Genomic DNA, 19510 nt, shown 5'->3' on the forward strand with positions numbered 1-19510 from the left:
TTATCTAATATGATCCTCATGAAACCTGGAGGGTAGGTGCTCTAATTATCTCCATTTTACAGATGAGGTAACTGAGGCAAATAGATTAAGTGACTTGCCCAGGGTCACACAGATTTGCACTCAGGGCTTCCTGGCTCCAGACCAAGTGCTCTTTCCATTCTTTACCTAACTGTCTGGCCATGATTTCAATGATAATGGTGATGATTATGAGGAGGAGGAGGAGGAGGAGGAGGATGCAGAGACCCTGGCTACAAATACAATAATGAAACATGCAGCTTGTGTTCAAAAGAGCCTCAATCATGACTTGAGTCCAAGTCGGTGAGAAATCTCCCTTGACTGGCCCACAGGCACTAGAGCAGCCCATCCTGGACACCTCTGTTGTCTGGTGAGCTAGAACTGAGCTGCAGGCAGCCTGCACAGTCTCTGGCAGCCAGGGATTGCATTCCAGGTCACTTTGGAAACAGAGAACAAATCAATCCCATCAAATGCTCCTTCAGCAAAGCATCTAGTTTCTATTTAAGTAAAAGAACCTCTAGGATTTGCTGCTAACATGCTTCTCAACAAAGGCTCAGTTCAGTTGCTTTCGAAATAACTTTCCTCTGCCAGGGGTTCCATTAGGCTTCTGGTCACCAGGAGAGTTTGTGAGTCTGGGAGGATGGCTGGGGTGGGAGGGAAAGAACTTGCTTCCCCTCAGGCCCACTGTGTCCTCCTGAGCCTAAAAATAGACTCCACCTCAAAGAGATTATGCAAGACCTTGGAGACTTGTGGAAGAAGATGCTGCTAAGAGTTTGGGACCTGGTCCCAAAGGGAAGCTAGCCTCTGGTGGAAAGAGCTTGGGATCAGGAAGCAGCAGAGTCGACCCTGGCTACCAGGGTTGGCCAGTTCCATGATATTACCTAGAAAATTCTTCTCCTTTCACAAGTCTTAGTATCATCCTCTGAAGAAATGAGTAGGGAGGAATTAGATCAGGAATCTTCACCAGGGTGGGGTCTGAGTATTTGGTTTCTGTATTGCCTGCTTTGTTATTCAATTAAATTTCTCATACTATAAGGCTTACAAATGGAGAACTGGGGTCAAAATGCTCCATGGTAGGTGTTGAGGCAAGAGACGTGGATTCCAATCTCAATTCTATTCTTGGCTCCTTGCAGGTTCATTACATGTAACATGAGAGACTAGATGACCTTTAAGATCCCTTCCAGATCTCTGCCTTATGGTTCTAAATGAAAAAAAAAAAAAAATTGAACCCTCATAATGTTTCCTAGGCTCTTCTTGCCATGGAAATCCCTGATTTCAGGATTCCACATCTATGTATATAAAAAAAAGCTTACATCTACCCTTGCACATTCTGAACAAGCAAAGACCTTTCAGGAAGAAAAAAGTAGCTGAAGACTGATTTTTAAAAGAAGTACATGTGATAGGATGAACCATGGGCTGTGATAGAGGACTGTGAGGTTAGAGAAAGGTTCGACACTAGTGATTTCATCTGTTTAGGTGTGCCAAGTGCTGAAATTCCCCAGAAATCAACACCTCACATAGCCCAAGAAAGCTGGGAGATGCCGGGGATGCTGGGCAGTGACTTGCCCCTGGATACATTATGATCATATATGTGTCTCATGTGCATGTGTGTATGTGGCACTGTATGTATGTATATGTGTGCATGGGACAAGTACACACAGGTTCACATGTCCATGTTTACTGTGATCATATGTACCTGCATGCATCTGCCTGGATGGATGGAGGTGTAAGTGGTTGAGGATACTGCACATGTGTTATACATGTGTGCACACATTTATATTGTGATCATGTACATGTGAGCAGGTAATGTATGTGTTGCTTTTATGTATTCATGTACCTGCATGTGTGCACATGTATGTGGGTGCCTTGCAGTGTGTGCTGCACTACATGTTGTTCACATGTGTTTGCATGCAAGTGTGCAGAAATCACAGGTGCACGCATGATGTGCAAGTATATGTATGCATGTTTGTGTCTATGTATGTATAAATATGTGCCTGTATATGTCCATCTGCAAAGATATATGAATGACTACATGGATAGAATGCTAGGGAAGGAAGACCCGAGTTCAAATTCAGCCTCAGATGCTTATGAGCTATGTAATCTCACACATGTCACTTAGCCTCTGTTTGCCTCAGTTTTTTCCACTATGAAATTAGAATAAGAATTGTTGGGAAAACCAGATTTGTTGGGAAAATAAATGAGCTCATATTTGTAGAAATGTAGTATAGTGTCTGTCTAGTGAAAGGCAAGGAGTGTTTCATTCCTTGTACCTAAATCCCTAGCAGTCTGGAATACTGTAGGTGTTTAATAAAGAGCTATGACTTGGCTGATTGAGATAGCATATGTAATTTGATCTTTCTGACCCCAAGACTGGTTGGTGCATCTCATGAGTCTTAATTCACCCTTATATTTGCAGCATAAATAATTTCAGAACATTGAGGCCCCAGAAAATTACTCCATTTTCTTCTCTTTTAGATCTTGTTAAATCAAAATATCTGCCATATCTAATCAGTATAGAGAGGGCTTTAAACCTTGGCATTTATTTGTGTTTTCCTTGACACTTTCTTGTAATCAAATTAAGGGAAATTGCAGGGAAGGGAAGGGAAGGGGAGAGGAGAAGAAGGACAGGGGAGGTGAGAAAAAAAGCAATTCTACTGGCACTGTGCTAAATACTCAAGATGTTGTTTGTCCTTCATTCTCAAAGAAGACCATGACATCAGGGAGGTAATGCCATGCTATGGATTGGAGTGAGGAGGTATGTCTCACTTTCTCCTCCAGAGCCATCTGAGTCTACTGGACAGATATGAACCAGAAAGACTGTAGATTGCCCTGGATGCTGCAATCAGGGTTAAGTGATTTGTCCAAGGTCATATAACTAGTAAGTGTCTGAGATCAGATCCCAGATCCTTCGGACTCCAAGGCTAGTATTCTATCCACTGTGCCACCTAACTGCCCTAAATATTGTGGATATAAAAAGAGCAAAAGACAGTCCCTATCCTCAAGGAGCCCATAATCTACTGAGAGGGACAATAAGCAAACAAATTTATACAAAGAAGCTATACACAGACTAAAGAGATAATAATTAACAGAGGGGAGGCACGAGAACCCAGAGTAATCAGAGAAGGTTTCCTGGAAAAGATGTCTTTCAGGCATTTTCAATTGTGTTCTACTCTTCCTGATCCCAAGGCACACAGCTCTAAGAACATGAGAGCAAATTTGAACTCTGGCTTTCCTAACTCGAGAACTAGCATTCTATCCCTTGTACCACCCAGCTGACCCAACTGGATTGTAACTGGGATTTAAAGGAAGTCAAGGAGGTCAATAACTGCAGTGAGAGAGAGAGGGAGAGTATTCCCTAGGAGCACAGTCAGAAGAGTTGATCAGAGAGGTGTAATGTTTTGTTTGTAGAACAATCCAAGGAGGTCAGGATTGAAAAGTAGGTACTAGGGAGTTAGAAGACTGGAAAGGGAGGATAGGATTTGTTACAAAGAACTTGGAATGTTCAACAGAGCATTTTGCCTCCTAGAGGCACAAGGAATCACTGGAGTTTATTCAGTAGGAGGTGATGTGGTCAGATTAGGAGCTTAATGGAGGATGAACTGAGTGGAGAGAGACTGGCTTCTCACTGCCATCTTGGCTCTACTCTTTTCTCCCTTTTCCTATCTTGGATGGCAATAGCTGAGGTATGAGTTGATGAAGTTCTGCACTAGATGCAGGGAAGAGTCAAAGGAGAGAGGCCTTGACAACAGATTTAATATGGAGGATGTTAAATAAAATGAAGAATCCAGAATGACTCCTAGGTTGTAAGCCTGAAGGCCTGGGAAAATGGTAGTATCCTCTACAATAATAGGGAAAATGGGGGTGGGGGGAATATAGGGGAATAAAGAATGACCTCCATTTCAGCAATATTGAATTTAAGTTGTCTATGGGACATTCAGGTGCGGATATCTGAAAGGCAATTTGAAATTGGATATTGGAGGCCATTAGGGAGACTGGGGTAGAAGATTTGGGGCTCATTAGCATGGAGGTAGTAATTAAATGCATGGATGTTCATGAGATCATCAAGTGAAACAATATAGAGAGAAAAGAGAGGGCCCAGTACAGAATGTGCACAGAAACCTGTAAAAAGGTGATTTGTAAATATGACTGATTAATTAACCAATTAATTAGTTAATTGTGAATGTGTCAGAATGGATGCAAATCTGGGTACTGGATCAGGAACAATCAACAGTTATTTCCTAAACATTCCCTATATGTCAAGCACTTGAAAAACAATGACAAAAAAGAAGCAATTCCTGTCTTCAAGGAGCTTATGTTATGAGAGACAACACACAAACAGATAGGAATATAAAAAAACAGAAAGTAGATAGATCCAAGTAGGAAAAAGGAGAAAAGAATGGAGCCAAGATGGCAATGAGAAACCAGGAGGCTGACTGAACTCTTCTTAGTTTCCCTTGGAAACAACATTAAATCTATCTCTAAACAGATTCTGAAACAACAGAAGCCACAAAAAAAAGAATAATGAAACAATTTTCCAACTCAAAATATCTTAGAAGAACTTCAGGAAAGGTCCATTATACTTGAATGGAAAGGAAGTACATACCAGCATAGGCAGGGTTAGAATAAATCAGCAGAAGACTCTCAGTGGCAATACAGATCAGAAAGTAAGACCCCTTGGTCCCAGTTTACATGCCTACAGCACAATAGACCAACTGTGAGAACTCCAGGCCCAATGCAGCAAGTATAATGCAAGCCCCAGAACCCCAAAAGACAGGTACAACTACACAAAGTCACTCCAGTGCAAGGAGCAAACTGCCAGAAATCCCAGAGCAGAAAGTCAGTGACCAGACCCCTGGACCCCAGATGTGCCACAAGAGCAGAGCTCAACTTCAAAAGTCAGAAGATAGGCTAAAAAATTAGCCCTGAACACAGAAAGCTACTATAGTAATAAGGATCAAAACCTTAATGCAGAAGAGGACAACATCATCAAAATTCCTACATGTGAAGTTTCCAAGGGGAATATGAATTAGTCTCAAACCCAAAACGTTCTCTTCGAAGAGCTCAAAAAGGAGTTAAATCAAATAAGAGAGGTAGAAGATAAATTGGGAAAAGAAATTAGAGTCATACAAGAAAGAGTCAACAGCTTGGAAAAGGAAGCACCAAAATTAACTGGAGAAAACAACAACTTTAAAAGTAAAATTGACCAAATTGAAAAGAAGGTATAAAAGTTAATGTAAGGAAATAATTCCAAAAAAATTAGAATTAAGCAAGAGGAAGTCAATTACTCTATAAGACACCAAGAAACAGTCAAACAAAATTTAAAAAAAAAGAAAATAGAATAAAATGCAAACTACCTTATAAGACAAAGTCCTGCTATGAAAAAATGTATCTAGGAGAGATGATTTAAGAATTATTTGACTCTCTGAAGGCCATGATAAAAGAAAGATCATGGACAGCATCTTTCAAAAAATTGCCAAGGAAAACTCCTCTAATATCCTAGAACTGAGGATAAAATAGTCATTGAAAGAATCCACCAATCACTCCTGAAAGAGATCATAAAATAAAAACTCCAAGGAATTTTGGAGCCAAATTCCATAATTATCAGGTCAAGAAGAAAATATTATAAGCAACCAGAAAGAAAGAATTCAAAGATCAATGAGCCAATTACACAGGATTTAGCAGATTCTTCATTAAAGGGTTTGGAATGTGATATTCTGGAAGTCAAAGGAGCTTGGATCGCAACCAAAATCAATTGCCCCATTAAACTGAACATAAGCTTTCAGGGAAAAGAAGGACATTCAATGAAATAAGAGGCTTTCAAATTTTCCTGATAAAAAGACAGAGCTGAACAGAAAATTCAATCTTCAAAAATAAGACTCAAGAAAAGCAAAAAAGATAAATATAGGTAGGAAAAAATGTGTGTGTGTGTGTGTGTGTGTGTGTGTGTCTGTGTGTGTGTGTGTGTGTGTGATCCTTGATGTTTCTTTTCCTTTGTTATTGAAGAAGATCAAAATGATATCATTATGTCTCAGACAAATTACAGTGTCTGACTATGACTAATCAGATCAATAGAAGCCTAGAATGCTCTACCACAGGTCTGGCACAAATAGTCCTTGTGAAAATCTGGGGTGGGTACTCTAAACTTATATATGGCACATTTATTTTGAGCTGATTCAATTCTGCCTTTCTCATAGATTGCAGCCCCCTCACTGATAAAGGCAAACCATGCCCTAGCATGGTCCTGGGCCAGTGTCTCTCATTCTGTACAACAATTCTAAAATTCTTAAGAGGGACCTTCAAGATGTCTGGATATCAATCACTCCTTCTGACTGAGTTGTGAGTAATTGTTCTGTGTTAGTTCTCCATAGAGTAAGTCTTCTTGGTGAGCCTACATGTGGCTTTCTAACAACATGTCCAGTACATCGTAGTTGTGCTCTCTGGAGTAATGTTGGAATCCTTGACAATTTAGTTCAAGAAAGGATTTCAGTGTCTGGTAACTTCTTCTACCAGATGACCCACAAAATCTGCCTAAGACATTTTAAATGGAAGCAACTCAGTTTCCTGACATGGTAGACTGTCCAGGTTTTACAGGCATTTAGCAATAAGGTCAGCACAACAGCTCTGTAGTTCTTCGGTTTGGTAGTCAGTCTAATATTTCTTCCCTCCCACACTTTCTTTTGAAGTCTCCTAAATACTGAGCTAGTGACCTACATCCAATTTTCATTCCAGAAGCTATCTAATCATAACTCAACTGTGTATAAAATACAGAAACTTTGTGTATAAGATGACTTTGAAGTGATGACATAAAGAGTTAAGTGAAAAAGTGATGAAAAAATTGAAAAAAAGGATTATACTGGGAGAAGAAGAAAAGGAAGATAAAGTATGGTAAAATAAATCACATGAAGGGTACAGAAGACCCATTACAACAAAGGGAAAGAAGGAAAGAAGGGTGAGCATTGCTTGAACCTTACTCTAATCAGATTTGGCTCAAAGAGGGAATAACATATACACTCAGTTGGGTAAAGAAATTTACCTTATCCTACAGAAAAGTAGGAGGGGAAAGAAAAGGGAAAAGAAGGGCAGATAGAAGAGAAGGCAGAAGTAGGAAGGGAAAGAGGAAAGGGGGGGGGCGGATAGAATGAAGAATATATTGAGAGAGGTGGTGGTCAGAAGCAAAACCTGGATGAGGCAGGAGGGAGTGAAGGGGGAAAGAAAAATATAAATCAAACAGAAGTAGGACAGAGGTAAATATACAGTAATCATAACTGTGAATGTGAAAAAAATACAAAATGGAAGTGGATAGAAGAGTGAATTAAAAATAGAATCTTACAATAGTTTGTTTATAAGAAACACATTTGAAACAAAGGTATATCTAGAGTAAATGTAAAGGGCTGGAACAGAATCTATTAAGCTTCAACTAAGATTAAAAAAAAAAACAACAGAGGTAGCAATCCATATCTCAGGCAGCTCAAAAGTAAAAATAGATCTAATTGAAAGAGATAAGGAAGAAAATAACATCTTCCTAAAGGTACCATAGACAATGAAGTAATGTCAATACAAAACATATGAAGTTTAGCCTTCATTCTCAAAGACCATGACATCAAAGAGGTGATGCCATTACAAGCACATGAATTGGATTTGAGTGAGGGGAGTGCTGTGCTAAGTCACTTTCTCCTCCAGAACCATCTGGATCCAGTGACCAAATATGAATCAAGATGCCTGGAGATGACCCTGGATATGAAACAATCAGGGTTAAGTGACTGGCCCAAGGTCACAAAGCTAGTAAGTATCAAGCATCTGGGGTTGGATTTGAACTCCCATCCTCCTGATTCCAAGATGTACCATCTAGCATTGACTTTTTTTGTCTCTTTTTTATGTAAAACTAAACATATATGCAACAAATTCTTAAAGGAAAGATTAAATGAGTAACAAAGAAATAGAAAAACTAAACTGAGGGCAGAGGGGACCTCAACCTCCTTTTAGAACTAGATAAGTCTAACCATAAAATAAACAAGAAGTTAAGGAGGTAAATAGAATTTTAGAAATGATAGCCCTTTAGAGAAAACTGAATAAAGATACAAAGAAATATACCTTTTTCTTAGTGTACATGGCACCTACACAAAATTTGACCATGTATTCAGGCATAAGAACCACATAATGAAATACAGAAAGGCAGAAATACTAAATGCATCCTTTTCAAATCATGACATAACAAAAATTATGGGTAAAAGGGGACCATAGAAAGATAGACTAAAAACTATTTGAAAACTAAATAATCTAATCCTAAAGAATGAGTGGGTCAAACAAAAAAAAATCACAGAAATAATTCATTTCATCAAAGAAAAGGGAGAAAAGACACTAATAACTAAGAGAATTCAGGAAAGGCTCCTATGGAAGGATACCTTAAGTCCTGTTTCTCACACATATTTGTTATCTGACATTAGACAAACCACTTAAGCATTCAGTAGTCTCCAAAACTCTGAGTTGAGTAATATTTGCCAATCTGCCTTGGCAGAGGAACTTTGAAATCATAGACTGGAACCCTAACTCTCCGAAAAATTTCCCAGTGTGGGCATACCACATGGTCCATATTCTAGGGGTTATGCAATGTTTGTTTCATGGAATTAATTAACAGTTCTCTTAAACCTTATCAAGGAGTCTAGGGAGCCTTCCAAAAATCCTGTCAGGAAGTCACCAATCAAAAATATAAGACAGAGTTTAATCAATCTGAACATTTCCTACAGGAATCAATGTTTCAAAAAGAGGCATGTTTTGTTACCAGAGAAGGAATATTGAAAAAGAAAAGTTGGAGGGGAAATAATTGGTCCATGGGTCTTGAGAATGATGACTGAAAGGGGGTACTCTCATTCAAATCCCCCAAATTAGTTTATTGTGATTCAATTATTTTTCAGTCATGTACAACTCTTTGTGACCCATTAGGAGATTTCTTGGCAAAAATATTGTAATAATTTGCCAATTTCTTCTCCAGTTCATTTTACAGATGAGGAAACTGAGGTAAGCAGTGTTACATGATTTGCCTAGGATCATATTGCTAGTAGGTGTCTGAAGCCAGATTTGAAGTCAGGAAGATGAGTCCTCCTGACTCCAGGTCCAGTGCTGTATTACCTAGATGCTCCCAAATGGCTTATATAGAGAAAATTAACCCTGGACAAAGGAAGCATCATATGGTAATAGATAGGTAATAGAATATGGTAATATTCTAGCACTAGTGACTAGGTGATATAGTTGGAGACTGGCAGTAGAAAGAACTGAATCATCTGTTTGGTCCTGTGCTATTTTGATCAGTGGCTTAGATATTCATTTGCTTTGAATGGGTTTCACTAGTCTGCTTTGTCTAATCCTGCATTCAATAAGTTTTCTTATGATCTATAATTTGGTCCCTTTACAAAGAACTCTCCACCAGGAGGAAGAGTCCAGGGCAAGTGACCTACATCCAGTTTTCATGCCAGAAGATGTCTTATCATTTATCAACCAAGCACTGAGTTTAGACAGGAGTTGGAGAGCCTAACATCTTTTTGCTCTAGGCTATTCTATAAGACTAGGTGTTAAAAAGAAGATAGTGACTCACTTTGGTGGCAGGTGTTTTTGCACCCAGAAGTTCCTCCTACCAATGAAATCTCAGGTCATCCTCATCCCCATCTCTATTACTCAGTTGACTTATGCATCTTGAAATCCATGAAAACCACAGATCACAGTGTCCTGGAAAGGAACTCAATGACCATCCAATATAACCTATACTCAAAAGGAAGAATCTTCATAACACCCTGATAAATTCTTCTTTGTATATAATTTGCTGTCTGACCATATATCACCCAACTTGGTCATTTCTTAAGCCTCTATGGGATTTTGCATTAATCCTCATTAAATGTCATTTTTATTCAATTCAGGCTAGTTTTATAGTCTGTCAATGTCTTCTGGAAGCTGACTCAGTCATCTGGAGTTTCTCATCTTACCAGCTTTGGGTCCTGATTATATCCCTTTGTCATATACCACTTCTTAGCATAGTGTCTGGCACATACTATACATTTAACAATTTTTTTAAAGTCATAGATAAATATTTGAAGGATTCCATCTATGTCTCTAGCTAAATCACTGATTAAAGTAGTGTAGAACCAAGTAAAAAGATGACCTGGACTTAAAATATCGCATCAGAAACAAATCAGAAAGACATAAGAAAAATAGACTATCAGAAAAGAGAAATTCATAATGAAACCAGGAACACAGTGGATCATAGGAGAAAAAAATAGAAAAATTTGAATCCATAAAATTAAAAATTTTAGTGCAATAAATTTAATAAAAGATTAAAAGAGATTAATTAGTAAAAAAAATCTTTGCTGTCAGTTTCTCTAATAAAGGTCTCATTTCTAAGTTATATAAAGAATTTATTCACATTTATAAGAAAAGGCATCATTCCTCAATTGAAAATGGTCAAAGGATATCAGTACTCAGTTCCCAAGAGAAGAATTCCAAGCAAGTTATAGCAATATGAAAAATGCTTCAAATCACTACCAATTTGAGAAATAGTAACTAAGGCAATTCTGACACTCTTCAAAATGACAAAGATGATCAAAATAGGGAAATTATAAGTGTTTAGAGAGACTGTAGAAAACTAGGGACATTGATACACACATTGTAGATGTTTAAGTGGGGACTATCATTTTAGAAAGCAATTTAAAGGGACAGCTAGGTGGTGCAGTGGATAAAGCACCAGCCCTGGAGTCAGGAGTACCTGGGTTCAAATCCAGTCTCAGACACTTAATAATTACCTAGCTGTGTGGCCTTGGGCAAGCCACTTAACTCCATTTGCTTTACAAAAACCTAAAAAATAGCAATTTAGAATTATAACAAAAAATTACTAAATTATAAACAAATTGATAGGTAGATAACTGAATGAATAAAATATCCATTCTTTAGAAAAATGACACAATCCACCCATCCCTGATGACTACCCTCCTGTATTTTTTCTTTCTTTTATAACTAAACTGTTAAGAAGACTGTCTACACCAGGTGCGTCCATCTGTTCTCTCTTCCCACTCTCCTAACTCGCTATAGTAAGACTTCTGACTTCTTCATTCATTTCACTCTTGTCTAATGATCTCTTAATTGCCAAATCTAATACTTTTTTCTCTCCATCTTCATTCCTCAGGTCTACTCTGCACCCTTTGACACTATCAATAACCCTCTTCTCTTTGACATTCTCTTCCCTTTTAGGTTTTCCTGTCCTTCTCCTGGTTCTCCTTCTACCTATATGACCACTCAGGCCTCAGCCTCCTTTGCTAGATCTTCATTCAAGTCTAGCTAAAAATTAGGGGTCTCAAAGGGATTTGTCCTGAGCCCACTTCTCATTTCCTTCTTTAATATTTCATAGGTGATCTCAGCTCCCATAGATTCAATTGTCTCTATGCTAATAAGTCTCAGATCATCTTATTCAGCCTTCACACTTCCAATCTTGCCTTTCTAGCTATCTAGCTATCTTGCAAGCTGAACTCAATGTATTTCAAAACCTCCCCCACTCTACTTCCAACTCACCCTTTTACTACTGCATATTATAGCATCACATTCCTGACGTCATGGTATTCTTTGATAAAAACAGACAGGGAGCAAGAATAATTATTATTGAGTAAACCACCATACTCCCAGATTCCAAGGTTTGTAACCTAGGTTTCATCCCTGATTCTTCATTCTCTCTCAACCCTCATATCCAATCTGTTAGCAGGACCTGTTGATTTTACCTTCACAATAACTCTTAAATCTGTCCCTTGTCTCTCCACTAATACTGCCATCAACCTGGTGCAGGCCCTCATCCCTTCACATCCGAACAATTGTCACAAACTGTTCATTGGTCTGCCTGCCATAAAGCTTCTCCAGTCCCTTTTCCACTCAGCTGTTAAAGTGATCTTCCTAAGTAGAGCTCTGACCATGTCATAATCATTAAATACAAGTGGCTCTCTATAGCCTCTAGAATCAAATATAAACTATGTGTCCTTTCTAGTATTCTTAAGCCTCCAACCTCCCCATTTATTCTTCAATTCAATGATTACAGTATCTTTGCTCTTCCTCAGACAAGACTCTAACTCCCAACTCCAGAATATCCCTCATGAATGAAAATTCTTCCTCATCTCGACCTCATGGATTCTCAGGCTCCCTTCAAGTCCCAAGAAAATTCCCAGTTTTTATAGGAAGCCTCTCCAATCCCTTTTGATTCACTCTATTTATTAGTTCCTATTTTTTCCTGTATGTAGCTTTTTTTGTATCCAATATAGTTGTCTCCTCCATTACACTCTAAGCTCCTCACAGGCAGTGATTGTCTTCTGACTTTCTTGTATTCCCAGCACTTAGTACAGTGATTGGAATAAATAGGTTCTTAATAAATGTTTAGTAACTTACTGACTAAATAGTGACTTTTGACCCAGGAATGACTAGGATCTTTATGTACAAAAATGTTATAACAGATTTTTGAAGAGAAAAAAAGTGAAAATCCAGATGTTCAATAATTGAGGAATGTCTAAATAAATTGTGGTTTATGAATGTAATGGAATATTATTTTGAAGTAAGAAAGGGGGGAGCCAATGAATTCAGAGATACTAGAAGATTTATATAAACTGATGCAAAGGAAAGGAGAAGACACAGAACAATTTCTACTGTGGCATGAATATTATTAAAAAATGACCAATTTTTAGGACTTTTATGAACTGATTAAGAACAAAATTAGGAGAACAACTGATTCAATAACAACTATACTGTAAAGGCCAGTTGCTTTGAAAGCTATAATCAACACAATGACTATTCACTATTTCAGAGGACCAATGATAAAATGTGCTCTTCCTTACAGATTTGGGGTACAGTATGAGGCATATTCCTTCCAATGAGGAAATTTGTTTTACTTATTTATATTTATTATAAGAAATTTGTTTTTCTTTTCTTTTTTCCAATAGAGTTTAAAAAAAGTAAGCAGAAGAGTAAATCAATTTTTAAATACAGAAACAGTACTTACAGATGTGAAATGTTGCATAAACATTCAGAAGGTCACTGGACTATTAGTTTCTCTTAAATGTTTTACTTAGTAACAAAAGACTTTTTGCAAACTGGGAGTAATCTATAACATTTTTTTAGTTGTTTTTTTTTTGCAAGGCAAACGGGGTTAAGTGGCTTGCCCAAGGCCACACAGCTAGGTAATTATTAAGTGTCTGAGACGGGATTTGAACCCAGGTACTCCTGACTCCAGGGCCTGTGCTTTATCCACTGTGCCACCTAGCCTCCCCTTATCTGTAACATTTATTGTGTAAAAACAAAACACAGCCACAAAATTTAGGGAAAAACAGTCCTTATCCCAAGAATTTCTGGGCTTCTCCCCTGGAGACCTCCTCCCAAGTTGCTTTGTGATAATTCCCTACATCCAATCATTAAACTGGTTGGAATTCATTTCATTATCCTCTGAATGGGGCCCACATCTCTCCATCTTTTCCACAAGAATAGCCTGAGATAGTTTATCAATTAATAGACACTTAATAAGTGCTTGCTGAATTGAATTGAATTTCTTTTCATTGAATGATGATGCTCATTCTGAAGCAATTTGCCAGCCTCTCTTCAACCATCTTTAATGCATCAAGCTATATCAGAGCCTTAAACTCTAATGGCTCTTTAAGTCAGTAGCGCTAATCTAGTATTATGCCTGTTTCCAATTCTAAACCTTTGTTTTTCTTCCAGAAGGGCTGTTAATCCAATTACATAGTCTCCCAAACCAAGGAATAAAGTGTTGTACCATTTTTCTCAGGGAACGAGGCTGCCCCAAGCCTCAATCCTTTAGTTAGAGAATCCTTGGCACTTCAAGAGTTAAACTGATAGGCAGCCAGGTGGTCCATTGAGTGTAGCACAGAGCTTGAGGTCAGGAAGACCTCAGTTTAAATGATGCCTTGGGAAGTGATTCCTGCACAAATCATGTCTCTCTTCTCTATGACTCAGTTTCCTTATCTGCAAAATGGAGACAAATGGGGCGGCTAGGTGGCACAGTGCATAAAGCACCAGTCCTGGAGTCGGAGTACCTGGGTTCAAATCTGGTCTCAGACATTTAATAATAATGACCTAGCTGTGTGGCCTTGGGCAAGCCACTTAACCCCGTTTGCCTTGCAAAAACCTAAAAGAAATGGAGACAAATAAAAGCACCTATCTCAAGAGCATTCTGAAGATGCCCTTTAGAAAAGATCAAATGAGATACCATATTTAGAGCACTTTACACATCTTAAAATGGAATATAAATCCTAGCAGTTATTATCATTGCTGTTATCATAGGGCACATAAGAATTTTTCTGGCTGAAGTATTTAGGGTTTGGGGAGGGGGAAGGAAAGGCAATTGAAGGTAAGTGATATGCCCAAGGTCACATCTGAGGCCAGATTTGAATTTGAGTCCTTCAGGGTTCTTGCTCTATTCACTGCACTACCTATATGCTCCAAGTTGACAGCATTTAGGAAAAGGTCTATCCAACCTTGATTAAATCAATTAACTTCTCTGGGTCTCCATTTCCTCATATATACGTAAGGAGATTGGACTAAATGAGCCCTGAGATCACCTTCCCAGTTCTACATCTGTGATCCTATGAAATTTAATTCAAAAAAAAAGTTACCAAGTAATCTTCTATTCTGACACTTTTCTTAGGGATACAGAATGAAAAATAAGATAATTCCTTTCTTCAATATTCTTAAAGTTCTCTTGGGAGATAATATATGCTGGTGAGTAAATACAAAGTAAAATAAATATCTTTTAAAATAGCCTTCCATTGATATCTTTTGTTTTTACATCATTTATATTTCCCACTACATTCCTTGACTGACCCTGACCCAGAAAGTTGTCCCATAGAGTTAAGAAGAAACATTCTGCAAGAAGAATCAACATATTGGAAATATCTGACGCTATAAGCAGTGTCCTGGTCTCCTGCAAAACAGCAAAGGGAGGTATCTTCTCATCTTTTTCCTTGGGGGCCATTGGTTAGTAAAATTTGGGGCATATTTAGGTTTGATTGTTTTGATTTCAGTTCTATCGATTGTTTGCCTAGTTCTGCTCACATCACTTTGCTTCAGTTCAGATAAGTCTTTCCATACTTCTCTTAGTTTTGCATTCCTCATTTATGGCATTTTTACAACATGTAATATGCCATTACATTCACGTACATTCATCGGTTTAGTCAAGCATCTACTTTGTTTCCAAAAGCAAAGTAATTTTAAGAGAGATGAGCTCTAATAGCTTGGAGGGAGAAAGGGATCAAAAATGGCCTCATGTGGGAGTTGGCAGCTCAGCTGTGCTTTGAAAGAAGCTAGCACCGACTTCTCAGTCCCAACCATCTCTCTCTCTCACTGACAAAACAACAAAGCAGTTCATTTCTATCTCTAACCCACTTACCCTCAAACAGTTAATGGCTGTCAGAAAGTATCCATCTGGGAATGGGACAGCTAGCAATCCTAATTGTCTGAATGTTTGGGGAAGTCTATGGTAGGCAGCATGAATGTGAATTCATCTCGATCTTGTTAAACCCCGCTATCTCCAAGCCCGAGATGTTGCTGGGGATCTCGCCTTGTATTTGCTGAAGCTGTGGAACAGATTGTGGCTGACTTTACAGTACCATGGCAGATAAATCCCATTTCACACTTTTAGCATATGACTCACGCTCTCAACAAGACGGTTGCCATGCTGATGAGGGCTTGGCTTTTGGAATAGCACAAACTGCAGAGATGCGGAAATGGAACCAAACCATATTTAGCCCATTCCATTTCCATGAGCATTGATTAAGCATCTACTGGATGCACTTTATCAGCCAATATACAATGAGATACAATAGGAAGAAAATGATTGAGTCAGTCTCTGACCTCAAAGAGCTTCCATTCTACTTGCAGGAAAACAAAATGTATACAGATAAGAAGGAACCAAACAGATCAAATATATCAACAAGTAGAAAAAACTAACAACCTAGATTAACAAGTCATGTTTGGAGCTGTCCAGCAGTGGTAATTAATTTCTTATTAAGAATGCATCCCTTATCCCTGGAAGCATTCAAGAAAAGGATACTTTACAGATTCCTGCCCTTCAAGGTGTTTGAAAAAAAAAATGACCTCTAATGTCTCTTCCAATGCCAGGATTCTATTATTCTTCAAAAACTGATTAGGAATATTATCAATATTAAAGCCATCTTTAAGATTTACTTTCTTGAGCAGAAAAACATGTCCTCTGTGACTGATAGAGAAAGAAATTATATTAGATGGTTAGAAGTCAATAAAAAGGACAGTCACTTCAAAGGATTCTGCCTAAAACAAGGTACCCCAAAGAAAAAGGATGATGAGAGCATTTCTCTGACCTATAGAAAAATCTGTTTCCCAAAGAAGAACTGCAGTTCTCCTCAGGAAACATTGGCATGAATATTTCCTGGTTTTTAAAAATAACATGAAAAGTGTAGGAGTCATTTTCTTTTTTTTATTAAACCGATGCTTTATTGTTAGGTCTCCTTAGAGAAATAAAATTTTTACAACTTGAACTGGCAGCAGAAATCCATTTTGGTTACTTAACAAGAGAAGCAATACTACCACCCTGTGGCAAAAAAAAAGTGTTGAAATCATATAAGAGAAAAAAAATCGCCCATGTGGAGATGAAATTTCAGCCCATAAGATAAATCACACCCCTTTGATTTGCTGCCTCTATGAGACTCTGGGCAAGTCACTTAACCTCTGTCTCATTGGTAAGATGGAGGATTGGGCAAGATGACTTCTGAGGTTCTTTCTACCCCTAAATCTGAAGTGCTTTATCACAAACAAGATTCACATTTATTTTGGTTTCTTGCTTTAATAAAGAAAGAAGTATTAATTAATTTCCTGCTATGAGGCAGGTACTGTGTGCTAAGTGTTTTATAAATATGATTTCATTTGATCATCACAACAACCCAGGAAAGTGGCTATTATTGTTATCCTCATTTTATAGAAGAGGAAACTGAGACTGTTTAATGACTTACCTAGGGTCACATGGCTAGTAAGTGTCTGAAGATGGATCTGAAAACTCAGGTTTCCCTGGCTCCAATCCTGGTGTTCTATCAGGCTGACATGTGTGTGTGCACAAGTAGGTATGGTAGCATGAATGTATGAATGTATGAATGTATATACTATGTCTGTGGCATGTGCTAAGGCCCACAGATACAAATACAGAATTGAGCCTGGTTCTAATCCTCCCTTTGAAATCACCTCTATCCACTGGGGGATGTCACTGACCCTCTATGGGCCTTATTTTCCTCCTTTATAAAAATGAGAAGGTCATACCTGAGAATCTTCAAGGTCCTTTCTGGTTCCAAGTCTATGAGAATGATCCCAAGCTGTGGATCTGGAGGAAAGAAATGGAAATTGAATTAGAACTCTACTGCTTATGATTTTAGTAGGATATTGTGATGGACAGAGCAAAGGACCTGTATTCATGAAAAGATGAGTTTAAATCCTGCTTCACATCCTTATTAAGTAAGTGACCTGGGAAAATTATTCTCTCTCAGCCTCAGTTTCCTCATCTATAATATAGGCATAAAAACAGAACCTAGCCCTAGGAATGTTGTGAAATAATATACATATATATATATATATAAAGTATTAATGAGATAATATATATAAAGTATTTTATAAATCTTAAAGCATCATGGAAATTTATTAGCTATATGATACATATATTGTTATTATTATCTATATCACAGATAATATACCTTGTGATATCAAGATAATAGCCTCAGAGTATATTTATATAATCTTTGAAAAAGATATATAAAAATTTATTTAATTTATATTATCTATCTTCTTTCCCAAATGGTCTCTCCTCAAACCCTACCCACCCAGATTCTACAATGATCACCCCTTCCCAAAAATAGAATTTAACCTGCCCCAAAGACCACAGGGCTTTTCCATCCTCCTTGAAGCTGAACTCTTCTATTTTTATCTCCCCCAATTTAAATAGGAGCTCTTTAAGAGCAAGAACTTTATCGATTTAGTGTATATGCAATTATATGTATATATTTATATGTGCAACTTTACTGAGAAACTGAGTCAAATCTTGCAAAGAAACAATATTAAAATAATTCCTGAGAGATTTTGAATGGTGGGACTGTATTTATAGAGTGGTTTACAAAAGTGACTCTAGCTCTGATCTTTCTCAAAGATGATAAATTGTAAATAATTATTTATGTCATTGTTAATTGTTATGCTATTAATAATTTTGATAACCAGTGACACTGTTGTTTAAGCCTAAGAGATAGGGGTAGGGTAGCAGTGGATATCTATTTAGAGAGATAGACAAAAAAAAAAGCTTTTGAGAAAAGAGGTTCTTCAATTAATAACTAAAAATTAATTAACTGGATTTGTTTTTTAGAGCTAATTGATTCATTAATGAGATGTTGCAATTTAACCACTTCAGCTAGTCAATAACCATTTAGTATGCACAAAGTACTATGCTAAGCATTAGGAATACAAAAAGATACCAGAGACCATCCCTGCCCTCAAGGAGCTTACAATCTAATGCTGGAGGTAACAGCAACAACCAAAAATGTATAAGCAAGCTATATACAAGATAGATAGGAAACAAACATCAGATGAAAGGCACTAAGATGAAAAAGAGGTTGGAAAGACCTCCTAGAGAAAGATTTTAGCTAAAACCTTGAGAAAGGAGCTCATTCTAGACATGGGGATCAAAGAGGGAAAACACCCAAGAGCTGAGAAATGGAATATCTTGGTCTGCAACAACAAGGAAGTTAGAGTCACTGGATTGAACACTAAAAAGGAAGCTGGAAAGGTAGAGGTTGGGGATGAGAAGAAGAGGTTAAGTGACTTGCCCAGGGTCACATAATTAATAAATGTCTTAAGTAAGGTTTGAATTTCAGTCTTCCAGACTCTATTTAGCATGCCACCTAGCACTCCAATAAGGGAATATCACAATATATTTCTTTATTGCCTTAAAACCCGGGACAAAAAACAAATAAAGTAATACATCAAGAATCAGGTAAAGAGGCATGCTGACCCCACCATGTAGATCATCAACCTAAAAGTTTTTTTTTCCCCAGCACGGAGAAAGTTATTCTCTAAACCTGCTAGACAAGCAAAGGTTGACCAAGTACCCTTGAGATATGCTTCTTCCTCCTCTTGAACTCCAAGTAAGAATGACCTAGTGCCAACCTCCTTTACTCACTCAAAGAAGACCCAACTTTTCCTTGAGCTGCCACTCCTCTGTGCCTTCTGATTTTATTTCTTGGGACAATATTAATATCAATATTCAACCAATAACCATTGACTAAGCATTTACTAGAAACCAAGCCCTGTGCCTGTTTGCTTCTAATCATGGGACCTGATCCCAGATGAATGTAATAACAAGGAAATTATGAGGCAGAAAGCACTTCAAAAATCTTAAAGCTTTATACAATTATGAGCTATTAATAATGAAGATGAAAAAAGGAAGAAATGAAAGACTTCA

Source organism: Macrotis lagotis, chromosome 2 (genome assembly GCF_037893015.1).
Source record: "Macrotis lagotis isolate mMagLag1 chromosome 2, bilby.v1.9.chrom.fasta, whole genome shotgun sequence".
In the NCBI taxonomy this organism is placed as follows: domain Eukaryota; kingdom Metazoa; phylum Chordata; class Mammalia; order Peramelemorphia; family Peramelidae; genus Macrotis; species Macrotis lagotis.